The sequence below is a fragment of the Anolis carolinensis genome, chromosome 4 (assembly GCF_035594765.1).
Source record: "Anolis carolinensis isolate JA03-04 chromosome 4, rAnoCar3.1.pri, whole genome shotgun sequence".
Lineage (NCBI taxonomy): Eukaryota > Metazoa > Chordata > Lepidosauria > Squamata > Dactyloidae > Anolis > Anolis carolinensis.
The window spans coordinates 72,836,952-72,850,884 of record NC_085844.1 but is presented as its reverse complement, the minus strand read 5'-3'; positions in this window follow the sequence as shown (position 1 = coordinate 72,850,884).

Sequence of the window (13,933 nt, the reverse complement as noted above, 5' to 3'; positions counted from 1 at the left end):
AGGGGCCGCAGTGTTGTTCCTGAGCCTCCTCTCCTCTTCCCCAAATGTACGGTTTGGAACATGTTTCTAGTTAATTACAAAATTCCTGCCACGTTTTGCCATCTCAGATGGATCTCAGATGGATTCTGTTGGCTGGGCAAGGGTATTGGGGGTGTGTGTGTGTCTTTTCCAGAAGGAAAAGAAAGGAAGAGAGAGAGTGTGTGCGAGAGAGACTTAAAGCTCAACTACAACAGGGACCTTCGCGGGCTTTTGTCTGCTTTGCCACCCCCGAATAAGCAGCCTTGTTTCCATCTCCGCGTCTGAGGAGAACAAGAACGAGCTGGGATGAAACGCGCGGTTCCTCCGGCGGCGTTAGATCCCGCCGCTTGCTTTCTTCGGGGCGTGTTGGTATTTCTTTCCGTCCACTGCCTCGAAGTGTCGTGATTTAGCCTGACAGCAATCTTTACTTGGAAGTAAGGCCCACTTGGCAGCCAAAGGAGCCATCCGCGCGTCAGCAACAACAACAATAAAATAATTGGCCTAACCGGGTTGTCCAGCGTTGTTAAATTGTTTGAAAAACGCCTTCAAGAGAGAAAACGTCTCTGGACGTTTCCCTCTTCCCGAATATTGCAATATTTTCTGTTTGACTGCTGTAAATTTTGCAGGCTGTATGGCTATGTTCCAGAAGCATTCTTTCCTGACGTTTCGCCTGCATCTATGGCAGGCATCCTCAGAGGTTGTGAGGTCTGTTGGAAACTAGTCAAGTGAGGTTTAGGGAAGGTCCAGGGTGGGATAAATAACTCTTGTATGTTTGAGACAGGTGTGAATGTTTCAATTGGCCACCTTGATTAGCATCGAATAGCCTTTCAGCTTCAAGGCCTGGCTGATTCCTGCCTGGGGAATCTTTTGTTGGGAGGTGTTAGCTGGCCTTGATTGTTTCCTTTCTGGAATTTCTGTTTTCAGAGTGTTGTTCTTTATTTATTGTCCAGAGTTTAGAGGGTTTTTTTTTTAAAAAAAAAACGGTAACCAGATTGTGTTAATTTTCATGGTTTCCTCTTCCTTTCTGTTGAAATTCTCCACATTCTTGTGGATTTCAGTGGTTTCTTTGAGTAGCCTGACATGGTGGTTGTGAGAGTGGTCCATCCTTTCTGTGTTCTCAAATAATATGCTGTGTCCAGGTTGGTTCATCAAGTGCTCAGCTATGGCTGTTCTGTTTTGTGTTCGTTTCAATCCAGTCATGGGAAGTCACAAAATGTTGTTTCCCCCCGTAAATTATCGTCTTTGAAATAAAACAAGTCTCTAGTTGCTGTGAGTTTTCCGGGCTGTATGGCTATGTTCCAGAAGCATTCTTTCCTGACGTTTCGCCTGCATCTATGGCAGGCATCCTCAGAGGTAATGAGGTCTCCTTAAGAGTTAGAAAGGTGTTTTGGGGAGAAAAAAAATCACCAACGTCAATGTAAAAAAGGCGGCAGCGAGGGAGAGAGTTTGTGAGGCGGGAAAGGAATATGAGGGGAAGAAATTCAAAGGTGTGTCTGTCGTGTGTATGTTTTTTGTGGACACTTTTGCATGTTTAACGACTACACACTGCAAGGAGATGTCAGAGTGGGATCTCCCAACGTTGGCTCAGCCCGAGAGGGGAACTCGCGTGTCTCTCCTGAAAAAAAAGACACGCTATTGAGTTCACTTGGCGGAGATGGGAGGAGAGGCCACTCGGGGAGCTGGCGGGCTTCCGAAAGTGTGCCCTCCCCTCTTCCCTCTCTCCCTCCCTCCCTCCCTTTCCCGCCTCCTCTGTGAAAGTGGGTAGCCTCTCCATCCGTCCCCTTTACCTCATGCCTACCTTCAGTCCCCCTCCCTCTCTTTAATCTTTTCTTCCACCAAATAGAAGCGCACTTGTCAGATCCAGGGCCGCCAAACTTTTGTTCTGTCCGCCTTCGAGTCGTTTCCGACTCGTGGCGGCCCCATTGCGGGGTTTTCTTGGCAAAATGGGTTCAAAAGGAGCTTGTCTCTTCCTCCCTCTGAGGCCTGAATAAAACCCCACATTTTCTACATTGAACGGGGATATATGGCAGTGTGGACTCAGCTAACCCAGTTCAAAGCAGATATGGTGGGATTTTCTGCCTTGATATTCTGTGTGGAAGGGCCTTGAGGTTGAGAGAGTGGGACTGAGGGGGATTTTGAAGTCATCGGCTGGATCTACGCTGCCATGTATTACTGTTATGAACTGCATTATGGTCTGTGTAGATTCACGTAATGCAGTCTACATCAGGCACGGTCAGACTTCAACTCTCACATTCCGAACAGCCGGGAAGCTGTGAGTTTTCAGTTTGGCACCACTTGAATTGACAGAGCTCAATGCTATGGAATGCTGGGAGTTGTAGTTAGATGAGGCACCAAGCAGAGAAGGCTAATGACCTACTAAAAGTACAACTGTGTTGTCGAAGGCTTTCATGGCCGGAATCACTGGATTGCTGTGAGTTTACCGGGCTGTATGGCCATGTTCCAGAAGCATTCTCTCCTGACGTTTCGCCCACTTCTGTGGCAGGCATCCTCAGAGGTTGTGAGCTTTGTTGGAAACTAAGCAAGCGAGGTTTATATATCTGTGGAAGTTCCAGGTTGGGGAAAAAAAAAACCTCTTGTCTGTTAGAGGCAAGTGTGAATGTCTCAATTAATCATCTTGATTAGCATTGAATGGCCTTGCAGCTTCAAAGCCTGGCCGATTCCTGGCTAGGGGAATCCTTTGTTGGGAGGTGTTAGCTGGCCCAGATTGTGTCATGTCTGGAATTCCCCTGTTTTCAGAGTGTTGTTCTTTATTTACTGTCCTGATTTTAGAGTCCAGGTTGGGAGAAAGAACTCTTGTCTGTTTGAGGCAGGTATTTTTTTTTTCTTCGAGTCAGGAGCAACTCGAGAAACTGCAAGTTGCTTCTGTCGTGAGAGGATTGGCCGTCTGCAAGGACGTTGCCCAGGGAGACGCCGGGATGATTGATGTTTTACCATCCTGTGGGAGGCTTCTCTCCTGTCCCCGCATGGAAAGCTGGAGCTGACAGACGGGAGCTCACTCCGCTCTCCGGATTCGAACCGCCGACCTTTATGTCAGCAGCCCTGCCAGCACAAGGGTTTAACCTATTGCGTCACGGGGGCTCCATTTTGAGGCAAGTGTGACTATTGCAATTGATCCCTTTGATTAGTATTTAACAGCCGGATTTCTGGGAGCTGAAGTCCAAAACACCTTGAGAGCCGAAGTGTGCCTATGCCTGGTCTACACTGAGCATATAATCCAGTTCAGACTGCATTGTATGACACAGTAGATCCAGCCGTAGCCCGACAGCAATCTCAAGCCAGCCTTCGCGCCTTTTACTCTGAAGTAAATCTCCCAGTGTCCAAAGCAGCTGACAGTCCAGGAGAAATAAAAAACCGCCTTACGGAGTCTAAAGAATGGAAGCTTTGCCCACTCTTCAATTAGTATCCCTTCCTTTCTTTCTTCCTCACACAAACACACTTTTTTGTGCGGCGGGAACTGTGTATATAGCTCGGTGCCAATCCACTCTGGACGGGAGTTGAGCCGAAATTTCGTGGCGTTGAGGAATAGGTATATAATAGAGAGGTTGGCTGAGGTAAAAAACCACCACGTGGAGAGATTGGGATCCTTTTCAATCCCCACGACTCTGGGGAACATTTCCCTCCGAAAGGGAAGGGCGTTGATTGACTGAGGAAGGCGCTTAATCCAACCCAAACTTGGTTTCCCTCCCCCTCTCTCTTTCTTCTGCAAATTAAGTCTAATTTGTTAATTGTCCTTGCTTTTTAATAAAAAAATCCCTTCCTTGTTCTTCTCCCGCAATCATTTTGTCGGCTTAATCATAATATTTGGCTGTACAATACTGTACTTTATTAGAAACATTAATGAGAGATGTGTACAGTACAATTAAGCGGCTTTGTATCACGGAGGGAGAAAGGGAGGCGATGGGAAGAAGATTGATTTCTCGGTGTCTGAGTGAAAGGTTCAACCTTTCCTGGGAATCTGGATCTCTTTCCCTACAGCTCAGTCCCCAAAACCTTCGAAGGCGGGCTTCACGTGTATAGGAAGCGGCTTTCTCAATTTCCAGGGTTATTGCCAACACGTTTTGCACACACATACATACACACACTCCTCCAACATTTGAGGTATCCATTACACAGGCTTCAATGTATACAGTACAGCTTACATCTTCTGTTTCAGCCCTTGCTCTCCTGTTTTCCCTGCTTCTTTGGGAAACTTTGGAAATCTTCCTTCAAACACAGATACAAAACAACAAACAGAGAGACAAGGCACACAAAAGGTACACACACACACCGTGGCAAAAACTTCCTATTCCCCTGGAGAGGAGATATGACTAGATTAATATTATTATTGGTAAGGAAGAGGTAATTGATAACACCACCTGCCACTCCGGAGCAATCAGGATGATAAATGTTTCCATCAGAGGGAAATCTCTGCTTGGTCTACCACAGCCTAATCCAAACAGCATGTCAAATGTCAATTATAAAGATGTTTCCTTTCTGTTACATTTTTTTTTGGAGGCGGGTGGTGTTGGTAGCGGAGGGAAGGTAGACAGCAAAGCGTCTCCGCCATCAGATCTGAGGGTTTTCAGACCGTTTCCCCTTCTATCAGGAATAAGAAGAGCCAGGAAAGTTGCCAGACTATAGCCAACCGCGCCTCCTCCGCAGCTAAGAGGCCGCCGTTGGATTTTCTCCACATTAGCTCCGTTTTTTTTCCTCCCCTTCTCCCAATTAACCCGAGAAGGGAATCTCTCGACACACGCGAGATAACTTTAATGTGTAGATCCCGAAGTAAACAGATCAGGGCCGCAGAAAGGAGAAGGACCGAGCTTCTTAACCAGGGTCCATTTCACTGTAAGATTAATGCAGTTTGACACCACTTGAACTGACAGGGCTCAATGCAATGGAATGCTGGGAGTTGTAGTTTGATGAGGCACCAAGCAGAGAAGGCTAATGACCTAACTAATCATCACACTAGAGAAAAAAATCCACTTAATATCCAGTTTCTGCCCCCTGCAGAATTCTGGGGTTTGTAGTTTAGTGAGGCTATTAAAGACTCTCCCCTAAACTACAAATCCCAGAATTCTGCAGGAGGCAGAAACTAGATTTTGAGTGGATTTTTTCTCTAGTGTGATGAGGTCCCTAGTAAAACCGAATCACTGGGTTGCTGGGAGTTTTCCTGGCTGTGTGGTCATGTTCCAGAAGCATTCTCTCCTGGCGTTTCGCCCACATCTATGGCAGGCATCCTCAGAGGTTGTGAGGTTTGTTGGAAACTGAGCATGTGAGGTTTATATATCTGTGGAAGGTCCAGGGTGGGAGAAAGAACTCTTGGAGGCAAGTGTGAATGTTGCAATTAATCACGTTGATCAGCATTGAAAAGTATTGCAGCTTCAAGGCCTCGCTGATTCCTGCCTGGGGGAATCTTTTGTTGGGAGGTGTTAGCTGGCCCAGATTGTTTCCTGCCTGGATTTCACCCGTTTTCTGAGTGTTGTTCTTTATTTACTGTCCTGATGTTAGAGTTTTTAAATACTGGTAGCCAGATTTTGTTCATTTGCACGGTTTCCTTCTTTCTCTCTCATGCTTGTGTAGTCTGACAACCACTATGTCAGACGACACAGAGAGGCCATTGAAATCCACAAGCGTGTGGACAAATTCAACAGAAAGGCAGAAACCATGAAAATGAATAAAATCCGGCAACTAGTATTAAAAAAACTCTAAAATCAGGACAGTAATTACAACACTCTGAAAACAGGGGAATTCCAGATAACAAACCATCAGGGCCAGCTAACACCTCCAAACAAAGGATTCCCCCAGGCCGGAATCAGTCAGGCCTTGAAGCTGCAAGGCTATTCAATGCTAATCAAGGGGGGCAATTGAAACATTCACACCTGCCTCAACCAGACAAGAGTTCTTTCTCCCAACCTGGACTTTCCACAGATGTATAAACCCACTTTCCTAGTTTCCAACAGACCTCACAATGTCTGAAGATGCCTGCCATAGATGTGGGCGAAACGTCAGGAGATAATGCGTCTGGAACTTGGCCATACAGTTCGAAAACTCACAGCAACCCAGTGATTCTGGCCATGAAAGCCTTCGACAATGCAGAAACAGTCTTCTTCATACAAAGTCCAATGACACAGCTTCTTCCCTTTGCTCCTGTTCTATTGGGAGGTTTTTTTTGGCAGGGCTTCCACTATGGTCGCTTCCTATGTCAGCTATTGCTGCTATTGGAATGTAAATGTGGGCGAAATGTCAGGAGAGAATGCTTCTGGAACATGGCCATACAACCCGAAAAACTCATAGCAACCCAAGACTACAACTCCCATGATTCCATAGCATTCAGCCATGGCAGTTCAAGTGGTGTCACACTGCATTAATCCTACATACAGGTGTTTGAAAAAGAACTCCCTAGTTTTAATGTATATATATACTTAAAACTAGGGAGTTCTTTTTCAAACACCCTGTATTGATGTGCCTGTCTCTGTCCAGACAGTATGCGTGGTAACTATACGCCTGACGCCACGGGAAGCATATTAGCTGAGAGCGAAACTCTTACTTCCTTTCAATGACAGTGTTTTTTCAGGCCACTGCGGTTTAGGATCGCAGTTTTCATGTATTTGAATGAAAACTCAGAGAGGAGGGATGCTGCTTTCTAGGCCTTTGGACGAAAGGGGGTTAAGTACTGTCTCACATTTCTAAGATCAAAACATCCCAGATACTCCCGTAGACGGATCCTTTTCGACATTGCATCTGCAAAGTTAAAGGAGGAAACACTATGTTGAGCTGAAAAACTGGCAGACATTAGGAGTAGCTGAAGAAGTCGAGAATGATTATTGAGGTTAAGTGCTTGGCTTCTATGGACACAGAGATCTGTGTGTGTGCACATATGTGTCACACACACACACACACACACACACATACACATATATATGAACATGCAATTCGGTTTCCTTTTTTATTGATATCATGCTAGCCTCCAAGAAAAAAAATATAGTTGAGTATAGAGTCATTATGCTCAACTACTACATAGCTGGGCATTAGCTAACATAACAATGAACCCAGAAGCACACTGAACACAGAGACTTCATGTTATTAATTGCATATCATTTTCTAATAAGAAGGAAAAGAAGTGGGTAGATTGGGTTGTTGTGAGTTTTCCGAGCTGTATAACCATGTCCCAGAAGCATTCTCTCCTGACCTGTCGCCCACATCTGTGGCAGCCATCCTCAGAGGTTGTGACGTATATTGGAAAAACTAAGCAAGGAAGGTTTATATATCTGTAGAAGGTCCAGGGTGGGAGAAACAACTTTTGTCTTTTGGAGGCCAGTGTGAATGTTGTAATGAATCACCTTGATTAGCATTACTGGCCTTGCCAGCTTCATGTCCTGGCTTCTTCTTGCCTGGGGGAATCCTTTGTTCGGAGGTGTTAGCTGTCCCTGATTGATTCATGTCTGTAATACCTCTGTTTTCAGAGTGTTGTTCCTTATTTACTGTCTTGATATTAAAGGTTTTGTTTAATACTGGTAGTCAGATTTTGTTCATTTTCACTGTTTCCTCCTTTCTGTTGAAATTGTCCACATGCTTGTGGATTTCAGTGTCTTCTCTATGTAGTCTGATATGATAGTGGGTAGATTAATTCAGAGCATACTGGTATGATTGTTTCAGAATGTTCACATGGTGGGTGATAAGACCGATAAATAATTTGTATATAGAATCATAGAATCATAGAATAGTAGAGTTGGAAGAGACCACATGGGCCATCCAGTCCAACCCCCTGCTAAGAAGCAGGAAATCGCATTCAAAGCACCCCCGACAGTTAAATGAACATAGTTAAATGAACATAAATATCATTGGCAACAGAGAGAAAGCTGGGAGTAAAGCAGATTGGCTTAATCCCACTATTCTAGTTGGAATAAATAGCCCTGCATCGGGTTGTTATGTGTTTTCTGGGCTGTATGGCCATGTTCCTGAAGTATTCTCTCCTGACGTTTCGCCCACATCTATGGCAGGCATCTTCAGAAATTGTGAGGATGCCTGCCCTAGATGTGGGTGAAACGTCAGGAGAGAATACTTCTGAAACATGACCATACAGCCTGGAAAACACACAACAACCCTGTGATTCCGGCCATGAAAGCCTTCGACAACACAGAAATACCATTGGCAACAGAGGAAGAGCTGGAAGAAAAGCACATTGGCTTAATCCCACTATTCTGGTTGGAATAAATAGCCCTGCATCCATCCTCACTACTGTGAATAATGCGAGATGGATGCGTTATAAAGAGGCCATAACCTGTCCATGTATTTGCATTCTCTCTCTCTCACTGATACACACACAAATGCCCACCCTCCCCTTTCCCTCTCAGAACAAACACATAATTTGTACATGTTTCCTAAGACATTATTTATATTTTCAGCAGTTATGAGTATCCAGCCTCACCCTCCTGTAGGAAAAGTTTGCCTCCTCAATTCTGCGTCCTTTTTTTTTAAAATAAAAAGGATTATTATTAGCTGGTATTAATAGATGCACAGGCCTCAAAAGACGAAATCAGCTATTGATAATTGCAAGAAGTATACGGCAGCTACTGTATCGATCGGCTTGTCCCTTATTCCCCTGGTATGGGAGAGATAAGAAGACACACTCTTTAGTGCAATATAATTTCTTTTGACCTATCTGCTTGCTACAGACTTATGATGAATAGCCAGAGTGGTTAAAGTCCTTTATCACGAAAGTTGCCCCTTGATATAATATTGATTCTTTATAACTAGCTCCAAACACAAAAATCAAACTGTCCACTTGGCCATCATCATCATCAATATCATCACAAAAGCTCTGGAATAAAGATCAGCCGAGGACGGAGGAACGCTTGCCTATAATCTGTCCTCCTAATCTTTATTTGCTGATGATGAAAAGAAAGGGGAAAAAAGGGGGGTGTAGGAAAAAAGGAGGAGGAGATTGCGGAGTGTCATCTGAACCAATACAAAAAATTAGGCAAAAGGAAAGCGCCTTGAAAAGCCAACAACAACAACAACAACAACGGGGGGAAAGCAGGACGGGGAACAGGGAGGGAGGGAGGGAAGAAAGGGCCTGAGGCTGTTAGGAATGGTGGGAGTTGGAGTCCAAAACACCTGGAGGGCCCAAGTTTGCCCATGCTTGGCTTATAGTATATGTAGATAGATGAGAAGGCAAGCTAAGATACACTTCTTCGCCTGCTTTCTCTCTCCTTCTCATAAATATATAGTAATTCGGCGCTTTTGCTCAAGCAAGGCATACATGGAGGGGAATAATTGGTCCCAATCCTTCTTGAAACAAGGAATGTGCAAATAGACTCCTCTTTAAACACAAGACTTCTGTAGAATTGGGAGCTGAAGGGGGAAGAGAGAAAGCGCTGGGAGGGACCAAAGCCAATCACACCCCCCCCCCCTCCCCGCCCTATTCATTTCGGCCATCTGTCTGTATTGTGAAAACAGCTCTCTTTACTACCGGGAGTTAAGGGCGCCGTATATCTTTCCCCAGCTAGAAAAGTGTGGCTTCTCCTCAGCCACCGCTGTCACAACGCAACTCTCCCTCCGATTATTAAAAGGACAAGGTGGTCGGACTAAAAGGGAAAAAAAAGAAAAGTTTGGGGAGAAAAGAAGCATGTGTGCTCTCATTAGGTGTTTGCATGTGGTTTCTCTCTTCCTTTTAATGGAGGGATGTTGCAAGTCGCTTCTGGTGGAAAGGACAAAGGCATTACTTGTCTTGGTCCAATACTTCTGGAACATAGCCATACAGCCCAGAAAAAAAACAACAACCCTCGACATTGACATCTCCCACCCATCCTCTGTTTGGGTATCAGCCAGCACGCCAAGGCCTTAAATCAAGAAATAGTTTTCTAAGATCTACAGAGAGACTCACAGGGACACCTCAGCAGGCGAGAGTCCAAAAGTGGCAGGCTAAAACCCAGAACCTCAATCAGTGGCTGACCTGGGATGAGAGACTCTCTCCTGGGCACACAGAAGACTAGGTGACTTGGAAGGCGCAGAACAGACTGCGCTCTGACACCACAAGATGCAGAGCCAACCTTAAGAAATGCGGCCACAAAGTGGAGTCCACAACATGTGAGTGTGGAGAAGAGCAAACCACAGACCACCTATTACAATGCAGTCTGAACCCTGCCACATGCACAATGGAAGACCTTCTTACAGCAACACCAGAGGGACTCTAAGTGGCCAGCAGCTACTGGTCAAAGGACATTTAGTATAATACCTAGTTGTTGTTTGTTTGTTTTTAAAACTCTGTGTTTTCAAATACGTTACAACTTGTACCTTTGGTTCGCTTCTGACATGATAAATAAATTGAGGGATTTGAAAGGGTGGTGGTGGGGAACTACCCCTGGGAAGGAGTTTTATTGAAAACAATGGGGAGTGAACAAGATGTATGATTGATGGAGGCAGGAGGAAACCGGCCACTGCTGCTCATATGCGTCTAACTCTTGTTTCTAGTCAGACTCTCAGTCTTCTCTCCCCTTTGTCCATCCTTCTTTCCCTTGGAAACTTTCCTGCAGGTGAGGAAATGGCAAGGGAGGCATTAAAACACACACCACATTTCATTGTTAGTGACACACTTTATAGGCCTGCATCACTCCACGACACAGTAATCTAGTTTTACTCAGAAACCAATCCTTTATACGAGATATAGACTGTATGGCAGTGGTTCACAACCTTCCTAACGCCCTGACCCCTTAATACCACCTCATGTTGTGGTGACCCCCAACCATAAAATTATTTTTGTTGCTATTTCATAACCATATAATTTTGCTACTGTTATGAATTGTAATGTAAATATGTGATATGCAGGATGTATTCATTCACTGGACCAAATTTGGTACAAATTCCCGATACACCCAAATTTGAATACTGGTGGGGTTGGGGGGGGATTGATTTTGTCATTTGGGAGTTGTAAGGTAAAGGTAAAGGTAAAGGTTTTCCCCTGACATTAAATTTAATTGTGTCTGACTCTAGGGCTTGGTGCTCATCTCCATTTCCAAGCCGAAGAGCCAGTGTTGCCCATAGACACCTCCAAGGTCATGTGGCTGGTATGACTGCATGGAGTGTCGTTACCTTCCCATCAGAATGGTATGTATTGATCTACTCATTTATTTAGAGAACACAGAACCCAGAAGATGACAGATCTAGCCCAAATTTGGCACACAGCCAACTGAATATTGGCATAGTTTGGGGAGGATTGACCCAAGTTTTTTTGGAATTGTAGTTCACCCACATTCTTATGCATTTTCTAATGGAAGCATTCATTAAAATGAATACATAGACTGAGTTTTTTTTCTAAGAAATAGCATAACATATGACCAAATTGATACTACTTAACATCTAAACCCTAATTATACTTTAGAAACACTTTAGAAATGAAATTCCAGCACCCCCACAGTTTTGTAATTACTTTTGAACCATTTTTAATGGACCCAACATCACATATATATTTATTGCTTATTTCACATAGATTCAGAGGTTTCGTGTTACGTTCACGCAACACACCTGCACCACTAATGTGTCACGACACACAATTTGGAAAGCTCTGATCTATACTGTAGAATGAAGGCAGTTTGACACCATTTTAACAATCAAGGCTCAATGATATGGAATTGTGGGAGTTGTCGTTTTACAAGTCTTCTCTGCCCAAGTGTTCTGGTACTTCACCAGACGACATTGATTCCATTGCATTGGGCCGTGCTAATAATAATAATAATAATAATAATAATAATAATAATAATAATAATAGTGTTAAAAAACAAAGTATGGATTGCCGATGTAGCAATCCCAGGTGACAGCAGGATTTAGGAGAAACAACTGGAAAAGCTGACATGATATGAGGATTTAAAGATCGAATTGTAAAGACTCTGGCATAAGCCAGTCAAGGTGGTCCCAGTGGTGATCGGCACACTGGGTGCAGTGCCTAAAGACCTTGGCCTGCACTTAAACACAATTGGCGCTGACAAAATTACCATCTGCCAGCTGCAGAAGGCCACCTTATTGGGATCTGCACATATTAACTATTTAACTATTAATAGTTAAAAAAAAGATTTAAAAAAACATTATAACAAACCATTTTCATATTCCAATTCCATTTTGCTGAAAGGGGCATCAAACTGTATTAATTATACAGGGTAGATGCTTTCCAAACTGTGTTGCAACACATTCATGTGGTGGTTGCAGTGTGTAGATGTGTTGCGGGAAGGTAAGTTTCAAAAATATATAAATAGAAGGTTTTCATGAGATGTGTTATTTTCCCTATACATTTCGTTACTATGATTTAGTTAGGTGTCTGTATCTCTTATTAGGAGTTGGCTTAATCTTTGTTTTGCTAGTAAAACCAAATTACTGTGTCAGGTCTAAGACTAGTGAACAACTTTCCAAGCATTTTATGATGGTGAAAAATGTTTTAGACACACATCATTCCGTGACACAGTAATTCAGTTTTACTAACAATCTGGAGTTTAAACCATATCCTTATACATAAATTGTAATAACAAAATGTTTGGGGACGCAACATATTTCATGAAAACCTTTCATTTATATATATTTAAAATATATGATTTATTGCTTATTTTACATAGACTCAGAGGTTCCTCATTATGTTTGCGTGTCACACTTGCACACTTCAGCTGACACACTAATGTGTCACGACATACAGTTTGGAAAGTTTAGCTCTAGTGGAAGTACCTCTACTGTATTTATGAAAGAGAAAGTTCAGGTCCTCAGAGCTACTGAAATTTCTCTTGCAAGAATGTCTTGATTTCATATAATGCAAAGAAGTAAAAGATTTCAGGGTTGAGAAAACTATCCAGTCATATGGTTCAAACATTTGAGGTCAGGGAAAATAGTTAGAAATGGGAGATATTCCTCACAATCTAATCTTGTTTGGTAAACATCCAAACCCTTTGATTAATATGATTGGGTGTTGTCAGCTAGCTCCTCAAGCAAAACTCTCTAAACATGTTCATAGGACCCCTTGCATTTAACAGGACTCCCCAGTGAATACATTCAAAGATGCACTCAGGGTCTGACACCATCAAGTGCTCATGGGATTTGATCTTTCACATTTTGCAATTTTTATTTCCACACACCTACATAGAAGTTCTTTCTTGTCCTTTACTCATAGAGTCATAGCATAATAGAGTTGGAAGAGACCTCATGGGCCATCCAGTCCAACTCCCTGCCAAGAAGCAGGAAATCACATTCAAAGCACTCACCTGTGGGAATGCAGAGAGAAGGATTTTCTTACTTTTGGACCATTCATAGTAGTTTCCTACATATACCAGAAATGTCAAATTACATAATATACGCTCCTCACCCCTCCCCTCCCCTTCCCTTCCTTTCTTCCCTTCTCCCTTTCTCATGGACAAATATTGTATTATAAGTGACCCAAAATGTTTGTTAATACTGGTCCCACTCTGGAGTGAAGCCATTATTTCCATGTTATATAAGTCGAAATTAATGATGCCTCCTCAAATTCATAACTACCTCAGCTGAAGATATTACCAATACCAGGTCCTTTAGAGCAATGGTTCTCAATCTAGTTGAGGGCCACTGTTGTAGAGTATATTTCAGAGAAAGGAACTGCCTCTGGGTATTACTTGCCTAAGCAAGCCCTATGAAATTCATGGGGTTACCATAAGTCCATAGGCAACTTGAAGGCATATATACACACCATGGGCACACAGATGCACATGCAGAAGTCTTTCAGTCCCTCAGCCCTGTTTGAGTACAAGGATTAAAAAATTCCCATGACACTTGAATTGTTTATACACAACAAAGCTAATCAAGTGGTGGATGCTTTTGTCGAAGAACACTGACATTTCTCTCCTGTGACCTAATCCTGTTGCATGGGATTGAATTTTGTAAAACATATTCAGGGTTCCTTTGA